The 7,324-nt window shown below is 39.5% G+C and overlaps 1 long non-coding RNA gene across 1 annotated transcript in view; it reads left to right on the forward strand.

Moving 5' to 3' along the window:
• LOC149439389 (uncharacterized) overlaps positions 1–6,326 on the forward strand; it is a 173,679-nt gene extending 167,353 nt beyond the window's left edge. Inside the window, exon 3 of the long non-coding RNA XR_016307823.1 lies at positions 4,650–6,326. This is a non-coding gene — a long non-coding RNA (uncharacterized LOC149439389). The remainder of the gene's footprint in view (positions 1–4,649) is intronic.
• Positions 6,327–7,324: the final 998 nt, after the last annotated feature.

Raw genomic sequence — 7,324 nt, forward strand, 5'->3', positions numbered from 1 at the left:
TGAGGAACAAGTCTGTGTTCAACCCAAAAGTGGGGAATAATTGTTGTATAGATACATTTAAAAAGATGGTAGAACATGATTTGGAGGTAATATCTGTTCCAAATAAGAGGAATAAGCATGATCTAATCAGAGGAATCCAACAATTAGAAAAAAATAATAATATTGTAATAAGATCAGCAGATAAAGGAGGAGGGGTGGTAGTGTTGAATAGGAATGATTACTATGAAGAATTGAATAGATTGGTGGGTGATGTAAATACATATGAGAAATTGAGAGGTAACCCTTTAAAAAGCTATAAGAATAAATTAATGAAATTAGTGAAAAGAGGTGTTAAAGAAGGTTTTCTAAACAAAAAAGAAGCGAGATATTTGGTACCTAAAGCACCTGTTACACCTGTTATATACCAATTACCCAAGATTCACAAAAGTCTATTAAAACCCCCTGGAAGACCCATTGTTAATGGGATTGATTCATTGTTTTCGAGATTAGGGGAATATGTGGATGATTTCTTACAACCCCTGGTATCAGGTTTTCCATCTTACCTAAAAGATAGTGGGGATTTGATCTCAGTTTTGAAAAAAATAAGGATGAAAGATAACTGTGTTTTGGCCAGTGTTGATGTTAATGCATTATATACCAACATTAGACATGAGGATGCTCTAACAGCAGTGAGGTGGGCTTTGGAGAAAAAATCGGGTTTAAAAACTGACCAAATCGATTTTTTGCTAGATTGTCTTGATCTAGCAATGTCAAACAATTATTTTTGGCATTCCAATAGTTATTACAGGCAGTGTACTGGAGTTGCGATGGGAGCAAAGTATGCTCCATCAGTAGCCAACCTTTTCATGAGTATGTGGGAAGATAAGGCTATATTTCAACATATAAATGAGAATTTAATACTCTTTAGAAGGTTTATAGATGACATCGTGATAATTTGGAAGGGAACCAGGAATGGTTTAGAGGAGTACATCCGTGGAATGGAGTGTAATCCTTATAACATCACTTTTACCAATCATATCGGCATGGAATCTATAGACTTTCTTGATTTAGTCATCTATAGACAGGGGGACCATCTTTATACAAAAACATACTTTAAACAAGTGGATAGGAATGCTTACATCCCAATCCACAGTTGTCATCATAGAAATTGGTTGAGGTCTGTTCCCAAAAGTCAACTCATTAGACTTAAAAGGAATTGTGATGACAACAAAACATTTCAAGAGCAAGCCAACATATTGCTGGAAAGATTCAGAGAAAAAGGTTATGAAGAAAATATTCTAATGGGTGCAATGAATCAAGTGGGGATGATGAATAGAGATGAATTATTAACAAATAGAAAGAAGAAAAAGAAAACAGGTGAATTGGCTTTTATTACGGGTTACTCAAATCAATATAAGGTTATTGAGAAAATCATAAGGAAACACTGGTCAATACTGAAGAGGGATGAGGTTCTCCATGATGTAATACCGGAGAAACCGTCTTTTGTCTACAGAAAACCACCCACACTGAGAATGAAGTTGGCAAAAAATGTCCCAGATATTCCGAAGAAAAAGGCAACTTTTTTGGACACTGTGGGGTTTTATAAATGTAATAGGTGTTTGGCATGTAGAAACATGAAAGGAGACACTAAGAGGAGATATGATTCGTTTCATTCTTGCTCTACAGGTTCCTCGTATAAAATAAATAATTTTATATCTTGTGACAGTTCTTTTGTTACGTATTTGCTGGAGTGTTCTTGTCACCTGCAATACGTAGGTAGAACGTCCAGGAAATTGTCGGTGAGATTGGGTGAACACATTAGAAATATCAAAAAAGGATTTAAACATCATAGTCTTTCTTATCATTTCAGAATGTGCCATAATAGAGATCCATCGTGTTTGAAATTCTGCGGGATTGATCGGATTTTTCCCCACTGGAGGGGGGGAGATATGGTCAAAAGTATCTCGCAGAATGAAACAAAATGGATCTTTCAATTAGGATCTTTGTACCCTAAAGGGTTGAATTCAGACATAGACATCAATTGTTATCTGTCTAATTGGTAATAGCATAGTATTTCCATTCCTATATATACTTCATTTCTTGATGAATTTGCATTCTCATTTATTTTATTTTAATTTTAATTTTATTTTTATTTTTATTTTATTTTTATTTTTATTTTTATTTTTATTTTTATTTATTATTTTTTCATTTTTATTTTTTTTTTTATTTTTATTTTTTTTTTTTTTTTTTTTTTTTTTTTTTTTTATTTTTATTTTTTTTTTTTTTTTTTTATATTTATTTTTATTTTTATTTTTATTTTTATTTTATTTTATTTTTATTTTTATTTTTATTTTTATTTTTATTTTTATTATATTTTATATTTCATTTTTTATTTTTATTTTTATTATATTATTCTTCATAAATTATTTTATTTTAATTTTAAAATTGTTATTTCATTGCTTATTTATTAAAGAAAGTTTTTGTATTTTTGAGGTATTGTTTTAAAATTTAAAATACATTCGTGTTTTCCCACTGGTGGCATGTGGTTTACACATGTCGCTTTTGGGAGATAATCTAATGGTTCTAATAAGTATTCTGAATTATGTAGGCATAGACCTCATGTGTAAAGGATTCTCACGTTACATCACAGGAGGAGTGGTTTGTTTTGATAATCCCGGGGAGGGTTTAGACCTATCACAACGGAGGGGTGGGTCCCAGTTGGGTATATAAGGGAGCTTCAAACAGGAAATGATTGTCTTGAGAACGCCCTGTGGGAGGGGCGAAACGCGTTGACGCATTTCCGGTTTTATTTTGCATGTCCGACGTCACTTCCGGTGAGTGGAGCGCACGCTGAGTGGTGCGTTCCAGCGGCCATCTTTGTGGGATTTATATATGTGTGGTCTCTGTGGAGCTTCTGCTGGAACCTGGGACTGTGATGTGAGATTCTGTGAGAGGTTACCTTGCATCTACTGTTCATCTGGAGAGAAGCTTGCCTTAATAAATATGCCTTTTTAAAGTGAAATTAATGTGAGTGGCCTTAATCCTTGATTTCACATATGAAATGGTGTCTTACAATATCACACTATTTGAGATTTTTTTCTCCCTGGTCGGATGGTGGAGCCCATGTTGGAGGAGAGGATTCCTATAGAGTGGATACGAAAGAGGGTGTAGGATCCCATAAAATTCCTAAAAGGCGTTTTATTCACCTATATCTGGTGAGTGCATTTGATATTGGTTTTCACGGGTGGAAGGTGGAAGTTTTCTTTACAAGAAGAATGTGAAAAGATTTCTTTCTTTTTTTTTTTTTTTTCTTTTTTTGCACATATATTTTTGAATATTTTTGAACTTTAGTTTATTTTGATGGATTTCACTATTTATATAAGAATTTGATGGACTGCACCATTTAAATTGTATTTTGTTTTACAAAAAATTTTTTTTGCACTTTTTTGATTTTATGTAGAGGTCTATGTTTTGCGCTGTTATTTTATTTTTTCGCTCTCTCACTTACCTGTCAGCTGTCTTCCTTCTCTGACCGCTCTCCTCTTTACTCGCTCCGGCAGCTCCCTCGGTCTTCTTTGATGTACGCGCGCTGCCGCTCGGCTCCTCCTCTCCAAGCTCCACCTCCTCGCCGGTGATTGACCGCCTGTGTGCCTCTCCTGAGCTACAGTTCCGGTGGCCAATCAGCGGCGAGGAGGCGGAGCTGCTGAGCGATCCCGGAGGTGTGGCCAGGTGACAGCAGCGTATCATCCCGCCCACACATCGCCGGAGACTGCAGCGGTGTCTCGGTTCCTAAGACCATCGGAAATATGTGTTTTCCGATGGTCTTAGGCGACCCCTGGGAAATGGTCGTTCGACCCCCAAAGGGGTCGCGACCCCCAGGTTGAGAACCGCTGCTTTAAGGGGATGATTTGGGAGGTGAACTGGACACATGAAGGGGGCATCTGCAACTGAGATCCTAAAAGAATTCTTTGTCTGCCATTCTGTGTACATAAACTCCATGCTTTTTGGTTTTAAATCCTTAAAGTGGAGTTCCAGTCACACTATAAAAAAATGAAAGTCAGCAGCTGTCCTCCCCGCAGCCCAATTCACCGGCCATCCAGTGTTCCTGGCACCAGCATCTGCAGCTTCACAGATAGGTGCCTACTGTGCATGCGCGAGTAGTGCTGCGGCTTCTGAAAGGTCCCCTAGTCTTCTGGGACCTGTGAAAGTTTCCAGGAGACTACGGGGAGGGAGGGGGGGGGGGACAACTTCCGCTTCCGATCACCTAGGCAAACGCAGCGGAAGTAGGAGAGGGTACCTGTCAATTTCGGGTACCCGCTCCCCAAAAGTGGCAATCCTTAATGGGGAGTGGGGGGCCAGTCTTTAACCACTTGCCCTCCCGAGGATATACCCCCCTTTCTGACCGAGACATTTTTTGCCATATGCGCAGTCATGCAATGCTGCACCCAAATTAAATTTACATCCTTTTTTTCCCACAAATAGAGCTTTCTTTCGGTGGTGTTTGATAGCCTGTGCGGTTTTTTATTTTTTGCGCTATAAACAAAAAAAGACTGACAATTGTGAAAAAAAACAGTATTTTTGACTTTTTGCTATAAAACATATCCAGTAAAAAAATGTAAAAACATCTAATTTCATCATAAATTTAAGCCAAAATGTATTCTGTATTCTAGGAAGTGCAGCGTCTATGGTAGTCCTGGTGGGAGGCACGTGATCAGTGCTGCTTTTAAACGCCATCATCTGGGTTGTCTGTTCAATAACATGTCTGGCCATAAGCTTGTTGATTACAAAGCTGCAATTGAAATTGGCAACAAGGAAATATCGTTTTGGATCTGAGAACTTTTCAATGGAGAATGGACAGCAGATGCTCTTTAAACCAGCAGACCCACTACTCTAGGACGGATTGCCATACCCTGAGGGTTGATCTGCATATCCAGAGAGTTACTTCAGGTTGAATGTAAAGGAGCTTTAAAGGACGAGGACCATCTTTACCAACCCCATAACATCTAACCTGAAGACCCACCATCTCTTAGAGGGAAGTCCATCTACATATTACCTACATCTGGATTATAACATAAGGCGCATTAATTTTGCGTGTCTGGTGAGTGCGCATTACCATCACCACTACTGCACTGATACCGGATCCAGAGTCATTCCAGTGATTGCTGGATGCCGGCGGGGAATCTCCGGCCGGGACTCGGTGACTTCATCTATAGCCGCCTTTTTGTTCTGCTGTGATCTGACTTCCTGTTGCAGGGCAATTACGTTCGTTCCCCATGGCCTCACTGTATGTAGAACATAGCCACCCTTTCTTTCTCGCTCCTGAAATGGACTATGGGATTTGTAGTGTGAATAGAGCAGTGTACATGACCACAACTAACATGCACTGCTTATTCCAAACAAAGGAAAGTGAGGGGAAAAAGGAGAGGTTAAGGAGACAGAAAGACACAGTAAGTAATGATTTAATAGAAAATAGATTACAGAGCCATTAAGTAGAGGACATGTATGGACTATTTTTGGAGGATAAGGATATCATTTAGTATCACTTTAACTTTTCCCACTGTATAAAAAATTAAAAAAAGACAATACTGTATTTCACAATAAATATGTAAAATAGAAAGTAACTTAAAAAAATAGATTCCATTTTCCTTTCCTATACGGAATTCATGGTCCGTGCAGAAATTGCCCTTCTTTCCTTGAAAGAAGGAAGCAGGTAACCCGTCATCCGCCCGCAGTCCCCCTTCTGTGATTTCTTATCTCTGGAGTGGAGTGCAGTACGGCGGCCCGCGTCCTCAAGGCACAATAACACAACATACATTTGCGTGTTCCAGATGCCTGAAACATGTGCAGCCCTCCCTTTGCTCATACATATTGATGAGGGTTGCTATGAAAGGGTGTACATTTCAGCACATCTGGCGCAGGGAGTAGGCAGAAACGACAAAACAGTTGTGGATTTCCTCCGGTGATGACCTCCCTCAGCCTTGTGTATGAAAGTGCCTGAAATGAGAACTCTCAGAGTTTCCCGTGGCAACCTAGATTCCATCACATGCGTTTAATTAGGCAACGCAAAGAATGCCGATGATGTTCACAGTGCAGAATCCCATCACAGCCAATCAGGTTTCAGTTCGACTGCATTCGGACTAGTGAAGGGAATCTATAGACTTTTTAACAATATAAATATATAATAAAATGATATCTAAAAGCAAAAGGTAAAAGAAAAACAAATCAAACAAAAAAGCACATACAGGTATAAATTAAAAAAGTGGCGTGGGCTCGATGGACTACTTGGTCTTTTTTTCTGCCATCACTCTTCTATGTAAGACATGTAAGTAATAAATTGTGTTAATTTACAGGCATTGCATTGTTTCATTTTTTTTTGGGGGGGGGGGGGGGGTAGCAGAGTCACTTTAAAGACAGTATAAACCTTCCTACCTGCAATTTGCATTTTTCAACTGCAGACGATGTGCATTGATCATGTAGTTTCATGGTGTCATTTGCTGCCCTTCGCACACTGCCTACAGTAGAGTGAATCTCCACACTCTTGTGTTAGAAGATTCTGTTTGTATTCACATGTGGTATGGTACTGCACAGGTTAATGCATGACCTTTGTCTGTAGTGTTTGAACTGAAACTACATATCCCACAATCCTTGGGTCTCTCACTCTAGTGTTGGCGCAGGTGAGAGCTACTCAGTAATTAGATCTGACAGAGACACAAATAAGCTAAGCCAGGGGTGTCAAACTGGCGGCCCTCCAGCTGTTGCAAAACTACAAGTCCCATCATGCCTCTGCCTTTGAGAGTCATGCTTATAACTGTCAATCCTGCAATGCCTCATGGGACTTGTAGTTTGGCAACAGCTGGAGGGCCACCAGTTTGACACCCGTGGGCTAAGCAATTACCAGAGAAATCACCATGAAGTTTCATTGCATTAGCACATTCCCACATTTGTAATGTAACACAGAGGAAATGAAGAGGCATGCACTGGATGCTGTGTGACCCAGAACAAAAAGTTGCCTGTCCCTTTAGCGAATCAGGAGTTAGGTGATTGAACATTGGGGAACTGATCACTACAAATTGCAGCCGTAACATGTGAGTCCACCATTACAAAGCAAAGCAAATAACTGACACAGGAAATATAGCTATACTAATGTAGCACTACCCCCTTAGGAGTCGTTGAAGTTTTGGGTCCCCCTATAGTCCTGCACAGCCAGGCAACACGCATTTCCTTCCAGCCTCGCACTCCAGAGACAGTAAACAGTCCTTGAACTTATTTTTTTCGGATTGTATTAGGGGATTTCAACTGGGTTGGGGATGAGGGAGATATGGGATGCACAGGGGCGGACTGACCA

The sequence above is a fragment of the Staurois parvus genome, unplaced genomic scaffold (genome assembly GCF_062004578.1).
Source record: "Staurois parvus isolate SC_StPar_1 unplaced genomic scaffold, SC_StPar_1.0 ptg001131l, whole genome shotgun sequence".
NCBI classification, from domain to species: Eukaryota; Metazoa; Chordata; class Amphibia; order Anura; family Ranidae; genus Staurois; species Staurois parvus.